We start from the raw sequence: 15723 nt of genomic DNA, 5'->3' as shown, positions 1-15723 counted from the left end.
ATCCAGTCAACCTCCGCCCACTCGGCACGACAAGATCTCGACCGGGTAGTACAGCTGCTCCAGGATCACGGGTTCTCGGTAAACTTTCTCAAGAGTCATATGGTCCCCACGACTCGGCTATTGCATTTAGGGGCAGTCATAGACACCAGGGAATGCCGGGTGTATCTATCTCAGGAACGTTTGACCAACCTGAGAAAATCCATCCGCCAAGTACGCAAGGGGCAGAAGGTTTCTCTGCTCAGCCTTTCCAGGGTGCTAGGGCAGATGATATCAGCCATAGACATCGTGCCGTGGGCCAGGCTCCACTCCAGGGAATTGCAGTGGTTCCTACTCCCCTTCGAGGCAGAACATCAGTGCCTCTCAGAGAAGGGTGAGGCTTCCATCTCAGACCTCGCTTTCCCTCAAGTGGTGGCTGTCCCCAGCCATCCTCAAAGGGTCGTTGTTCAAGGAGCCGGAGCGGCTTCTCCTCATGACCGATGCCAGCCTCTTTGGATGGGGGGGCGCACCTTCGTTCACACTGGGCACAGGGCCGTTGGTCTCATTCAGACCTCCGCCACGACATCAACTGGTTGGAACTGAGGGCCGTACATCTAGCTCTCCTTCACTTCCACAGCCAGGTCAGGAGGCGTCATGTACTTGTCCTCACGGACAACATGACAGCCAAGGCTCATATAAACAGGCAGGGGGGTACTCATTCTCGAATCCTTCTGAACGAGGCATTATTATTGGGGACCTGGGCAGAGCACAACCTAGCGTCCATCAAGGCCGAGCACATCTCGGGGAAGGACAATACCCAGGCAGATGTCTTGAGCAGAGCGACAATAGACCACTCAGAGTGGAGGATTCACCCGAGGGTCTTCAAAGAGATCTGCCATCGCTTTGGTCTACCTTTAGTGGACCTATTTGCCTCACCGGCCAACACCCATCTCCCCCGCTTCTTCTCCCGTTTCCCGACTCAGGGAGCGGAACAGGTAGATGCGCTGCGCTCTCCATGGCCTCGGGGTCTGCTGTATGCCTTCCCACCTCTCCCTCTTCTCCCGGCGGTGGTACACAAACTGCTCCGAGAAGACGCGGAGATTCTACTGGTAGCCCCGTATTGGCCACGGAAACCGTGGTTTGCCGACCTGCTGGGTCTCTCCACAACAGGTCCGTGGAGGATTCCGCCAGACAGGATATCACTCAGTCAGGGAACCATCCTTCATCCGGATCCCCAGTGGCTGCAGCTAGCCGTCTGGCACTTGAGCGCAACTATTTGTAGAGGCAATCTTGCTCTTTAAGAGTCATTGAGGTTATACAGGCATCCCGTCGCCCATCCACGAATCGCATCTACGAGGCAACGTGGAAAAGCTTTTGTGATTGGTGCAACAAACATAAGTTGGCTCTCTCACGACTCACTATTCCTATTATTTTGGAATATCTGTCGGACGGCTTGGACAAAGGTTTGGCCCCTAATACCTTGCGTAGGCAACTAGCTGCGCTCTCTACTGTTCTCACCTGGGAGCACGGAGGGTCGTTAGCTCACCACCCACTGCTACGTTCTTTTCTTAAGGGGGCAGCTAACATCAGGCCACCGACAGTACATAGATATCCTTCCTGGGAGTTGCCCCGGGTTCTTCGGGCTCTCACATGGGCGCCCTTCGAACCATTAGCGATGAGCGATATGAGTCACCTGTCTCATAAAGTAGCCTTTTTAGTGGCCATCACGTCGGCTCGACGTATAACAGAGCTGGCGGCACTGTCGGTCCATAAGGATTTGTGCATTTTCCACCCGGACCGTGTGGTACTCCGTCTGGACCCTACCTTTGTCCCAAAGGTGAATTCCCTCTTTCACAGGAGCCAAGAGGTTATTCTACCTGACTTTTGCCCTAAACCATCGCGTACCCTGGAACGGCAATGGCATTGTTTAGATGTCCGCAGGGCGCTCCGTTACTATANTAAAAAATTTGAATCATCATATCAGATATCAAAAATTCAAGATGCAGACACTCCGCTCCATTTTGGGGAGCGTGAGAAAGGGAGACTTCCTGACATCCATCGATCTCACGGAAGCGTATCTCCATATCCCCATCTCTATCGATCACCGGCGGTTTCTACGGTTCAGTTACCAGGGAGAGCATTATCAATACAGAGCTCTGCCCTTTGGCCTCTCGGCCCCCAGGTTGTTTACCAAGATCCTGGCGGTCCTGGCAGCTCGCCTTCGGATGGTACCGATCAGGGTCCAGTGTTACCTGGACGACATCCTGATCCAGTCGACCTCCGCCCACTCGGCAAGACAGGATCTCGACCGGGTAGTACAGCTGCTCCAGGATCACGGGTTCTCGGTAAACTTCCCCAAAAGTCATATGGTCCCCACGACTCGGCTATTGCATTTAGGGGCCGTCATAGACACCAGGGAATGCCGGGTGTCTCTGTCTCAGGAATGTTTGACCAACCTGAGAAAATCCATCCGCCAAGTACGCAGGGGGCAGACGTTTTCTCTACTCAGCCTTTCCAGGGTGCTAGGACAGATGATATCAGCCATAGACATAGTACCGTGGGCCAGGCTCCACTCCAGGGAATTGCAGTGGTTCCTACTCCCCTTCCAGAGGCAGAATATCAGTGCCTCTCAGAGAAGGGTGAGGCTTCCATCTCAGACCTCGCTTTCCCTCAAATGGTGGCTGTCCCCAGCCGTCCTCAAAGGGTCGTTGTTCAAGGAGCCGGAGCGGCTCCTCACGACCGATGCCAGCCTCTTTGGATGGGGGGCGCATCTTCGTTCCCACTGGGCACAGGGCCGTTGGTCTCATTCAGACCTCCGTCACGACATCAACTGGTTGGAACTGAGGGCCGTACATCTAGCTCTCCTTCACTTCCACAGCCAGGTCAGGAGGCGTCATGTACTTGTTCTCACGGACAACATGACGGCCAAGGCTCATATAAACAGGCAGGGGGGCACTCATTCTCGAATCCTTCTGAACGAGGCATTAATATTGGGGACCTGGGCAGAGCACAACCTAGCGTCCATCAAGGCCGAGCACATCTCGGGGAAGGACAATACCCAGGCAGATGTCTTGAGCAGAGCGACAATAGACCACTCAGAGTAGAGGATTCACCCGAGGGTCTTCAAAGAGATCTGCCATCGCTTTGGTCTACCTTTAGTGGACCTATTCGCCTCACCGGCCAACACCCAGCTCCCCCGCTTCTTCTCCCGCTTCCCAGCTCAGGGAGCGGTACAGGTAGATGTGCTGCGCTCTCCATGGCCTCGGGGTCTGCTGTATGCTTTCCCACCTCTCCCTCTTCTCCCGGCGGTGGTACGCAAACTGCTCCGGGAAAGCGCGGAGATTCTACTGGTAGCCCCGTATTGGCCACGGAGACCATGGTTTGCCGACCTGCTGGGTCTCTCCACAACAGATCCGTGGAGGATTCCGCCAGACAGGATATCACTCAGTCAGGGAGCCATCCTTCATCCGGATCCCCAGTGGCTGCAGCTAGCCGTCTGGCACTTGAGCGCAACTATTTGTCGAGGCAATCTTGCTCTTTAAGAGTCATTGAGGTTATACAGGCATCCCGTCGCCCATCCACGAATCGCATCTATGAGGCAACGTGGAAAAACTTTTGTGCTTGGTGCGACAAACATAAGTTGGCTCTCTCACGACTCAATATTCCTATTATTTTGGAATATCTGTCGGACGGCTTGGACAAAGGTTTGGCCCCTAATACCTTGCGTAGACAACTAGCTGCGCTCTCTACTGTTCTCGCCTGGGAACACGGAGGGTCATTAGCTCACCACCCAATGCTACGCTCTTTTCTTAAGGGGGCAGCTAACATCAGGCCACCGACAGTACATAGATATCCTTCCTGGGAGTTGCCCCGGGTTCTTAGGGCTCTAACAAGGGCGCCCTTCGAGCCATTAGCATCGTGCGATATGGGTCACCTGTCTCAGAAGGCAGCCTTTTTAGTGGCCATCACGTCGGCTCGACGTATATCAGAGCTGGCGGCACTGTCGGTCCGTAAGGATTTGTGCATTTTCCACCCGGACCGTGTGGTACTCCGTCTGGACCCTACCTTTNATTGGCAGGTGGATTAGGGCGTGCATCACCGAGGCATATCGAGCGGAGTCTTTGCCGGTTCCATGAGGGGTCAGAGCGCACTCCACACGGAGCGCTTCCACATCTGCGGCTTGGAACACTCAAGCGACCATTGAGGAGGTTTGTAGAGCGGCCACATGGTCCACTCCATCTCCTTTTATTCAGCACTACAAGGTCGATAAATTTGCCTCGGCAGAGGCTTCCTTTGGTAGGAGAGTCCTCCAGCAAGTAGTAGGCCAAAGTGTCACACCGGACCGGTCTGCTTCCCACCCTCAGGGACAGTAGGCTTTGGTATGTCCCATGGGTGGATCCTCCATCTCCAGTGCTGGAGAAGGGGCATTGTCTTACCTGAACGCCTTTTCTCAGCACGGAGATGGAGGATTCACCTCCCTCCCTCTTTATAGAGAATTGTTTAGCCTTATAGGTAATTAGTGTATGAGCCAGTACGTCATCGATCAGTCAAGGTCTACGCTCGCGTCAAGACTGGGCATAGGTCCAGGGACAGGGCATGACAACTTTGGCTGACTTGATCTGATTGGGCAGGAATACAGTCTCAACCCATGGGTGGATCCTCCATCTCCGTGCTGAGAAAAGGCATTCAGGTAAGACAACGCTCCTTATACGTTAGAGTCTTGTTTGCAATAAAAAAGGACAATAATCAGGAAAAAAAGAGGACATAATAAGTGGAGGGAGTGGGATGAGAGGGACAGTATATGAAAGAGAGAATTTTGTATTCTGCTTCCTTCCTGAGTAATAATGATGATGGTGATGATGATGATGATGATATTGCAATACCAGGTGATGCACAAATTGAAGAGAAATAGCTAGAAAAAAAATGACAAAATATTGTGATTTGCAAATTGAAGTTGAGCGATTGTGGAGGAAGAAATCAATGGTTGTAACAATAGTAATAGGAGCCCTTAGAGCAATACCCAAAGGGCTGCCTAGATGCATGGAAATTTTGAATTTATTAGACCTGAATATCCTGACTTTGCAAAAACAAAAACAAACCCCACCCTACTCGGAATTGCCTATACACTCAGACGCTACCTAAATAGCCCTTAGGTCCTTGGTTAGAAATTGAACTGTTAAGTTTTTATCAGCCCCAGACTGTGAATTGAATTGAAGATTAAAAATAATAATAATAATAATAATAATAATAATAATAATAATAATAATAATAATAATAATAATAATAATAATAATAATAATAATAATAATAATAATAATAATACATGCACTCTATACCAGCCATGGGCATTTTACAGCCTGGAGGCCACATCCAGCCCATGAGCGGTCCCAATCTGGCTTGTGGCATTGGGGGCAGAGCATCAGCAACATCAACGATGAGGTGGTGATGGCAGAGGGCAGGGGAGGCTGGGGTGGCGGTGCAATGGGGGAAGGGTGGCAGCAGCAGCATTGGGGCAGGGAGATCTGTAGCAGGGGGTGGTGAGGTTGGCCCTCCGCAACAGTCCCAGTTTGTCATGTGGCCCCTTGGGAAAATTAATTGCCCACCCCTCCTCTACACACAGATATATATATTGACGAATAGAGAATTTGAATGTACTACCAGAAAAAGAGCCTATTTTAATTTATAGTAGGGCTACCATATCTGTAAAAATCCAGATGGCCACTAGATGGCAGGGTTTTACAACCAGATCTGAAAGCCCCATGAAAATAGGTGGAAAGAATGGAGATTAAATTAACACCTTTGCTCTTTGCTATTTATTTTTTAAAATCTTGTTAGGATTGATTAACACATATGCATAGAAGAACTAAAGTGCTAGAATTAGTTAACGGTTTACTTGGTTTACCCAGAGGGTCTGCTCCTTTGTAATGAATCTGGTGAGAAGGTGAGGAAAAAGGTAGGAATATGCACAGGGCCATTGATAAGACTTTATTCTCATAATTGCTACATCATGTAACTCTTGGAAGTGCTAAAAAGCTGCATATTAGATTTCTTTACTGAGAACCACCTTTACTGAATTCAGAGTATTTACTATATAGGGGTGACAAGAAATAGAGTTAAGACAAACTTTAAATGAAAAGCTACTATGCAGTATAACCCTTTTGCTAACACTACTAGACAATTCTCTCAGATGCTGCAATTCTAGATTTTACCTGGGAGTAACTTTCATTGAATTCAGTGGGATATTTTTTTCAAAAAAACGAATGACATTTCTTCTGTGGAAAGTTGATCAACCACAAGTTTATTTCTTCTGGCCAATAAAGCACTTGCATTAGGAAGTATTATACCTTTCTTAAATTGGATAAATTATTGTTACAGAGGGTGGTTCACCACCGAACCTAGGGACCAGATGAGCCCATTAATTGCTGTATACCTAGTGGGTGAATTTGAGAAACTTACTCATTCATTTATTTAACCATGGTTTATTGAATTAGCTCAGTAGATCTACATAGTTCACACAAGAAATAGAACTATAGACTAACCTATATGTGTACATTACCATAAGACATAAATTAGTCAGATAACATTTTTTATCAGTACATTCTACTCATTCATTCTTTCTTGTGTAGGATGTAAGGAGCTAATATTTTCCAAAGCAACTTACTTTATAGAGTGCAACTAATATCTAGTGTCTTGGTATCTGAGCTACTAGATTCACAATAGATTTTGGGGGTGGGGTTGTCTTCGAGTCAGACTTAGGTAAGTCTCTAGGCTTTTTTGCAACTTTTTCACAAATGGTTTTCCATGGCCTTTTTATTCCTGGGCTGAGAATAAGTGATTTGGTCCAAGGTCACCCAGTTGACTTTGTGCATAAGGTGGGAATACTTACCGTATCCTGGTTTCTAGCCTGGTCCTTTAATCACTACAGCAAATTGGCTCTCTATAGTTTAGTATAGATCCATTCATTATTAAAAATCTATTCATTATTATTGCCCCAATTACCTACCTACCTAACTACATAGGAAAATTTGTATTTTAAAAATTCTTTATTAGGTCAAGCCCTTTTTATGCAAATAGATGATTTCTTCCTGGTTTTTTGTTTGTTTCTCCTCTTTCTGTTTCAATCAGGTTGCTTCTGTAGAGCCATAAATATCTGAAGAAATTTTTCCGGAAGCAGGTTGAGTTGCATAGTAGAAAGTCATTGTGCTTTGCATGTGAAACACTGGTTGTTGCATTGCTGTGCATTTCCCTTGGTTGTCTTTTGTGAATTAGTATCATTTTCCAAGACAAAAACACACAACATTATTGATTTTAGTAGATTACAATCTTTATACCTTTTTAAAAGAATACATGAGAATATACTGATTTCTGAGCAGCTGCATGCCATATTGCCTATGAATCAAGGTTTGCCGTGGTGGCACAGTGGTTAGAATGCAGTAGTGCCGGCTACTTCTGCTGACCTCCGACTACCAACAGTTTGGCAGTTCAATTCTCACTGGCTAAAGGTTGACTCATCCTTCCATCCTTCCGAGGTCAGTAAAATGAGGACCCAGATTGTTGGGGGCAGTAGGCTGACTCTGTAAACTGCTTAGAGAGGGCTGTAAAGCACTGTGAAGCGGTATATAAGTCTAAGTGCTATTGCTATTTGCTCAAAGACAGAGAAAGACATAGATAGTAAGCACAAGGAAAATATGCTGCTTTCCTGAATATTGTACGTACCCACACCACTAGTCCCGTTGGTCCTTAATTGCTTTGCTGCCAGAATAATCTTGCCACTATATTCACTTAAAACATATACATATATACCACATATACTCAAAAACCTGAGGATAATTATCTGGATTATCACATTTAACAGGATTGCAAATTCAGAATGCAATTACTTTATTTTTTGTTTGTGCCTTCCTCCACCATGAGGACATTCCTCATGGTGAACACGTTCCTCCACCATGAGTGTTTTGAAGTTTGTTGCTAGGTCTTTCTTCCTCAGAAACATCTTTCATTAGGATACAAATAATTTTGTGGCATTAATTCTCTGTTTTTGCTTGCTCTACATTTTGCTGACTATGGCATTAAGACTTCTCCTAATAATTTTTAAAGGGTTTATCTACAGGATGCAGCCATTGTTTCCACTCCATGGAAGAAGCTAGTCAGTTGCCACCTTATGCTTGCTGTGAGTGTGTCTCCTTGAGACACTGCCTCAAGGTCACCCAGCTGGAAGAAGGAGAGGGGGAAGCACACCAAACTACACTTGAACTGACCATTATGCCGGGACCTGATTGATTACCCTGGGGTGGCAATGGCAGACATTTAAGGGAGGGAAAAGTAGAACATAGGGAATTTGGCGCGCGATTTTCAGATCTGGCTTTGCACCACTGCTATATACTTGATCTCTAATAAACTATACATTTCTCAACAAATGGAGCCAAGGATCATTTTTATTTAGAGTTGTGGCAGGTCCGACAGGAGCCTAAATTTGTCCATAACCATAGTATATTCTAACTTCTCTCATATAGTTGGAATTTAGAGGATAAATGCTGCCGGGGGGGGGGGGGTTGCGTAAATGCTCATACCTATTTTGTTCATCTTAAAATGTCCCTATTTTCCTTAAATAGGAAATATTCTAATAGTTGTTTTAGTCTTTATTACATTTCTTTTGAGATCTGTACTCCTTTTTACATCATATAGTCTATCTAAGCATTCGGGTTTTCTTCAGTAATAAGTATAATTTGTATACGAAAGCAGATTTGTATTCACATTCCCAACTATCACACTTCCAATATCACCACAGCAATTCTTATATGGTTACCTATAAATATATTAAAGAATAAATGGCACAAAATAGAGCCTTGTGTTACTCCTTGCTCAACCTTGAACTTTTCACTAACCACTCCATTTGTTCTTGCTCATAGTCTACTAATATTACATTGATTGCGTTTAGCAACCAACCTTCAACTACGTACTCATGCATAACATTCCACAATTTAATAAACAATTTATAATACGCATAATAGGCATAAGTACAATAAACATAATTTATCATGCATTCTTTCTAAATCAACAAAGGAATAATATTTTTTTTTACATTTGTGTATTTCTTAATGAATTGCTGAAGAGCAAAACTCTGGGTTGCTAGCCCCTTTGCTATAGCTCCCAAATTTTGCTCATGGTTATTCTTCATTTTTCTCCCCATTAAAATTATTTTTGTTAAAAGTTCACACTGGGCAAAAATGTTTTGTTGGGGAATAATGGCTTGAAATTAGCTCATTAGTACAATAATATGACAGAACTGAAAAAATGTAAAAATGCAATACTTTCAGAAAATGTTTTATTTTTCATATTGCATCACTGGTAAATATTTTCCTTTGTTTCTCTATTAGATGTATCTGGAAGCTTTTTGGAATTCAAAAGATACTAACACAAATATTTTGATTAACTATATATCAAATTTGTATCGTAATAGATAATGTATACAACTACATTTGTATACAAAAGAAAATAATAAAATGCCCACCAAATACTATGAGAACAATGAGTAGGTAACTAAAAACGAATAGGAATTTCCTAACTCGTTCATTTCATTTCCATCTATGATATTGGATTCTTGATGGTGAGTCGAAATCTTCTTTTTTGTTGCTGGTGTTGAAGCTCAGCTACAATAATTGTTGGTTCCAGTGTTTGTTTATACAATCCCATTATCCTTTCTAGAGAGGCTTCTGATGGTGGCTTGTTGTCTGCGTGATCCTCATTGGATAGGGCTTTTAAAGTGTTATTCTGCTATGACTTCTGGTCAAACCTTTAATTTTTTTTTGCTTAATTAGGCCTTATTTTCGTTTTAAAAAGCAGTTTCAAGTCAGTGTGAGATGTTTACTTTATTAAATTCATTGTTTCTGCTTCTATGTATGTATTATATATTGGTTAACAACATAGAGAGGATGGAATCACAGATAAGCTTGGGCATCCAGCAACCAAAAGCCAGGAAGGAAAAACAGAGTCGTCATGATGAAGGATCAGTAGGCAAAACCAGTAATAGTTGGGAAAATGAATCCGCCACCCATTTATCAGCTTTATATCTTACAGAGGGTATTTTGCCCAGTGGTGGGATTCAAATATATGAACAACCGGTTCTCTATGTGGATGCCGCTTCCAGAAGTCCATTCTGGGCCTGGGCAACAAAAAATTAGCTACTGGTTCTGCCGAAGTGGTGCAAACTGGCTGAATCCCACCATTGATTTTGCCCCTTCTATAGATAAAATTGGTATAGATAAAGGTTACATAAAATATTTTCAAATCGCTTCTGAAGCTGTCATAGTTTATTCTTTGCCACAAGATATTGTGATTACTATTTTTGATGGAGATTAGATAAATGTATGGACTATAGGACTATGAACAATTTTCTGGGTACCCTAAATCCTGCTTGAACTACCAGGCTTACATTAATGGCATGTTTTAGGAAGCTGATAGAAACTTTTGAATTTTAGAGATGGAGGAATTTTTGGTGGATACAGCTATTAATTATTCACTGAAATGTGGAGACAGCTTAATTGCTCCTAAGCATAGAATTCTTAAAATCCTGATTTATACCCAGGCTAAAGGCCATGAAGGCCATGAGTTTAGGTTTAACATTTTTTTTTTCTTCTCAATCTATTTGCATCATATGGTCTAATTCTTCTTTTACTATTTAACACTATACAGTATATTTCTTTTTCTCTCTCTTTCTATATTTATCTTTTATAAAGTTTGCTAACTACAGTAAATTGTCTTTTAGGTTTTCCTTAGGAGATGCTCGCAGGCCCCTACATGAATCAGCAATATTGGTTGAAGACATTGTCCACACTCAACTGATTAATTTGGTAAGGTTTTTGTTGCTGTTGTTGTTGTTGTTGAAGTTGAACAAGTGAAAACAGAAGATCAACAGTTTTAATGAAATCAGCAATATTGGTTGAAGACATTGTCCACACTCAACTAATTAATTTGGTAAGGTTTTTGTTGCTGCTGTTGTTGTTGTTGAGGTTGACCCATGTACTAAATTCATTATCAGAAATTAACTGTCAGTTAATATGTGGCAAATACTGCTTAACTACTTTTAGAAAATTATTTGCTAGTGTCACTTCTTGCCAGTAGGGCATCATAAAAAGTCCTTGTTTTATGTGATTGTTTTAAAAAATTATTTTTTTAAATTATTGTCTAATATTTGGTTAGGAATTGGATCTTCAGTCTTAATACACACTTGTCTTAGTCCAATAGTACAGAAGTCTGGAAGCACAGAAATTGAATAAAAAGCCATATTTTTATTTGACAGAATATCAGAACATTAGGAATTGGAGTGGTGTGGTGGCCTAGAGGTGAAGACCCTCACCTCCCACTTGGAAGGTTGAGAGTTCAATCCTAGGCACTGGCAGATGTTTCTCTATCAGGGCTTAAAGAGAAAATATCTGCTGCGAACTTTGTGTAGGTGTCAGGAAAGACATCTGGCCAGTAAATGCTTAGCTCCATTCAGTTGCCCCGACTCCACCCTGAATAAAGGGATTAAAGGGTCATAAAAAGAAAGAAAAAAACAGAGCGTTAGGAAGTAGCATTAATTGTTATGTTACTATTTAACATAATAATGCAAGAAATAAGAATTTTATAAAAATGTGTGCTTGTAGCTAACAATAACTTTTTAAAAAGCTGCATACATTTCAAATATCTTTAAATGTTCCTTTTAATGGAACATTAGTACAGATGGGAAAATATTTTTTCCTAGTTATCTCCTGTCTTAGAAGCCATGGTCAAAATAGAATATCTATTCTATTTAATACCTAATACGTTTTATTGTTTAGTTGTATTATGAACCACACATATTTTATTAAATTATAAATTTACATGTTTTACTTTCTCTTTGTTCCTTGATTTATCACTGTTTAGATATAAGTGAACACTTGATACTTGCAAATACATTTTTTCTGTATTGCCACAAAAGATTAGTCAACAAGAAAATTTAGAAGTGCTGATACTGCTTTTTCCTGAAGATAGCAGTTTACAATTTATAGCAGCTAACTAAAAAGCCTCATTCCTTTCCATCTCCAAAATCAACAATTTCAAATTTGTTTGATAAGCTAAATCTTTGGTAGATAGATATTGCCCCTGATTCCAGATTGCATGAGGAAATTTTGTAGATTGGATACTCCCATCTCTGTATCCCAAATATGAGCTCCAGAGAACTGAGAGATCTTCTGAAACAGACAGAGGGATGAATTGCTTAGTTTTCTAATAAAATAAATCTTTCAAAAAAAAATCTGGGTTTTATTTTTGAGACAGATACTCTTACTTTCTTGTTGCAAGTTTATTATAGATCAGGATTTGCACTTCGTAGCGACAGCTGTAGAAAACACTGGCTTTGCTCTTCTTTTGTCCAGTTAAGGCAGGGAAGAGTCCTGGCATTTTATTTGGATACAAGCAAAATCAGTCTTATATGCATGCTTCGTGTGTGCAAAACAACCTTTGACCTTTTCCCTCAAATTTAACTGTGAGTTTTAAGGGATTATGACCCTGAGTTTGAAAACTGCATATCAGATCATATCCATCCATCCATCCATCCATAAGGACTACTACTCCCTGATGCTGTGATAAAGTTGCATACAAATTCTCATCAAAGAACTGAAATTTGCTGGGCCTGAGAATGATTTAATGGGATAAACAGGTGCATTATGCCTTGCAGAAACTGTATTTGTTTTGCTCTTTGTTTTGCTGGTAAATACAAACAATTATCTGGGGGGGGGAGGGGGAGGTGTTATGGGATACCAAGTGCTCATTCTGACCTGTGCAGGAGAACAGAAATACTACAGGAGAATAAAACCATAATAAAAATAAAATTTAGAAGTTGCAGGTTATTTTAAAATTCAGTCACAAGTTTCTTGGGTTTTCATAGCCCAAGCAGCAAGAGAGAGAACAGTCTTTCCTTTCTTGAATCTAAAGGTCATCACTGAATGTTTAAAATTCAAAGTGTTACCTATTTTTATGCATTGCTTTAAATTTATGTTTTATCCTACAAAATAAAAATGACAATTTTTAAAAATTCCGCTAAGTTGTGGCTAACTTATGAAAGCAGCTTCAAGAGAAGGTGTTTATGTGAATAAGTGATGATGACTGTGAAATAAAAAGTTGGATATTAATGCTGATTTAGTAGCAATTCCGCATAAAACAACTATTTTTAAAAACTTGCCAATTTTAGTCTAAGCTAAAATTCTGCCAGACTGCAATCCTTGGGCTAAGAATCAGTTATATTTAAAGTAACATCAACATTTCTATTTTTTCAATAAATGATAATTCCATATGGACCATTTTGCATAGTCAAGGGTATTCCAACCACATATGCCCGTACCAGTCCTGTGTCAGTCCAAATAAATTAATCTGATCAGTAGCAATTACACTTTCCAAATTACCAACTGTAATACTCAAATCCTATGCCAGTTATTAAGGAACTTTTATAGAGTTATAGTTGGAATGGTCAGCTGCCATCTGAATATATCTTTGACAAGTATTGATGGAATAAATTAGTGCCTAATGTTATAAGGTATTTTGATATATTTTAACAACCACTTCAGTGGCATTTAATAGAGAGAAATCATTGTGGCTTCTAATACTTATCTGATTTCAAGTGAACCTGATGGTTTGGGAATCAGTTTTCTAAGGAAGGTTGGCTTGTTAACAGTATTATGCAGTTACAAGTAAATGTGGTTACAGCTGGTTCTGGTTTTTTAGCTTATCCACCTGATTGGAAGCAACAGGGTTTCCCCCCCCCCTCATTTCTTACACTGACACCTAGTGTTCACTCTTTCCGTGCACTCTAATAGGTAGCCCAATTATTTACTCATCTACTTAGAAGTAAACCAATGCAAACAGATATTTGGAAATGTAATCCATTTCATGCTATTAATGAATTGCTGACAAGACAATACCTTCCTTAAAACATTTCTATCACAAATAATCAGAATGATTTGCTATTCTACATTGCATTCCTGTTAGCAATAAGTATAAGAGTTTTTATGCAGATATAAAAAATGGGGCCTCAGAAGTAAGTCAAATGGTATAATCAGAGTTCCTGGAGGTTAGGCAAGAAGAAGTAAACACAATTACTATCTATCAATGTGTAATTTTATTAAGAATTTTGTTCATAATATAAATTTTAATGCAAACTAAACTTACAGAAAGAAAAGAAAATAGAAGTAAAAAGTGCAAAGAAATAGAAAAAGAGAAGAAAGAGAAAAGAAATATATAAAGAAGTGACTTCAAACATTCATCTCAACAAGTATAAATTTTTTTAGTGATCTTCACTCTCTCTAAAGTTAGTTAGAAAAACGAAACATTTCCAGTTCTGCGGTAGTTTGCTGAGAGAAGGCTCTCTGGAAATCTTTCAAGGACATTCTAGCAGATGTGTAGAAGATAGCAGACTGTTCTCATAACAAAGAGAATTTGTTTACATGAGCTACGTAGACATCTGGGGGGTTTGGCTGGGAATGTCATTGTTATATACTATGGTTAGATGCCTTGGGATTTTAGAGTTAGTTTTCCTTCGTCTATACCATGCCATGTATTCAATAAACCAGTACATTTTTCAGAAATGAAAGTAATCCTGGACTTTATTCGGATATTTGAGCTGGAGGTTGAAATCTTCTGCATTTCTTCTTTGTCCCATTACATCAAGCTCTTCAAGGTTTTAACAAGTCTCTTTTATAAATCCAATAGGAAAAAGTTATCCAGGTCATTTTCCAGGTTTGTCATTTATATTTCCTTTCTAAATTTTAATAGCTCAGTTAGGGTTTTGGTGTTTTTTTTTAGATCCAATGAAATTTCCTTCTATAATTCATTCTTTGCCATGTCAGTTGTAAGTCTACTTTCAATACCATCTCTAACTTGTTAGATTTTTTTTTTCTAAATCTGACATTTCTTCAATATTATCTTTTGGACATAGGGAAGCTCAAGGGGAAAAAAGCTGTGTGGAGGGAAAAATCCTGAAATGGTTTAAGTTGAGGGATGCAACTGAAAGCATAAAGTACACTAGAATGTTTTCTTTTCAAACATTTTTTTTAAGGAATATTTATTTTTAACTATTGTATTCTACTCACAAAGTAGAATACTTTGTACTTGTACAAAGGAAAAGAGAAAGTAGGTATGACATGGGTTTTGTGAAACTTAGATTTGCCTTTTAGTGGGAAGTCTGAAGTATAGGTATGAGAACAACAGACAATAGCCAGTGATTCTCATCTCTGGAATGGAGTGCAGAGCAGTGACTTTCCTGAAATTTTAGCAGATTGTATTCTTAGTATAAATAAAAGTATTCTCAAAGAAATTCTGAGCAAATTCTTCTTTAGGGTTTATTTGTAATTATCTGTAACTAACCAGGATTTGATTTATTTATTTGCAGTTGTATCTACTTCTATCCTTCTGTCTCTCAGAAGGAGAGAACAAATCCTGGCAGCTTCCTAACAATCTTCTTTTTTTAAAAAAAAATACATTAACTCCACATATAGGAAATTATCAGAACACGTATAAGGAAGACTGGATATTTATTTTCTTTTTTTTTCAATATAAAATTTTATTGTTTTCATCATAAAAAAAAGAAATACATCACAGATATTACACAATGTTATATCCCATCCCCCCGCCCCCCGGACTTCCCAAACCAAACCTAGGCTAATATTCAAATACAAGTAAACAAATATTAATATCTCTAACTCCAAACTCTAAACTTAAACAATCCATCTCCTC

The 15723-nt window shown here is 40.6% G+C and overlaps 1 protein-coding gene across 1 annotated transcript in view; it reads left to right on the top strand.

The window, feature by feature from the left end:
- The first annotated feature begins 10745 nt into the window (after positions 1-10745).
- The window catches only part of SUPT3H (SPT3 homolog, SAGA and STAGA complex component), a 70808-nt gene continuing 65830 nt past the window's right edge, over positions 10746-15723 (top strand). Inside the window, exon 1 of the mRNA XM_029283404.1 lies at positions 10746-10826. The gene's annotated coding sequence lies outside the window, so the exon portion shown is untranslated. The remainder of the gene's footprint in view (positions 10827-15723) is intronic.

Source organism: Protobothrops mucrosquamatus, unplaced genomic scaffold (assembly GCF_001527695.2).
Source record: "Protobothrops mucrosquamatus isolate PMUCROS unplaced genomic scaffold, P.Mucros_1.0 scaffold78, whole genome shotgun sequence".
NCBI lineage: Eukaryota > Metazoa > Chordata > Lepidosauria > Squamata > Viperidae > Protobothrops > Protobothrops mucrosquamatus.
Note: the sequence above shows the minus strand (reverse complement) of the source record. Positions and strands in the feature narration are given on the sequence as shown.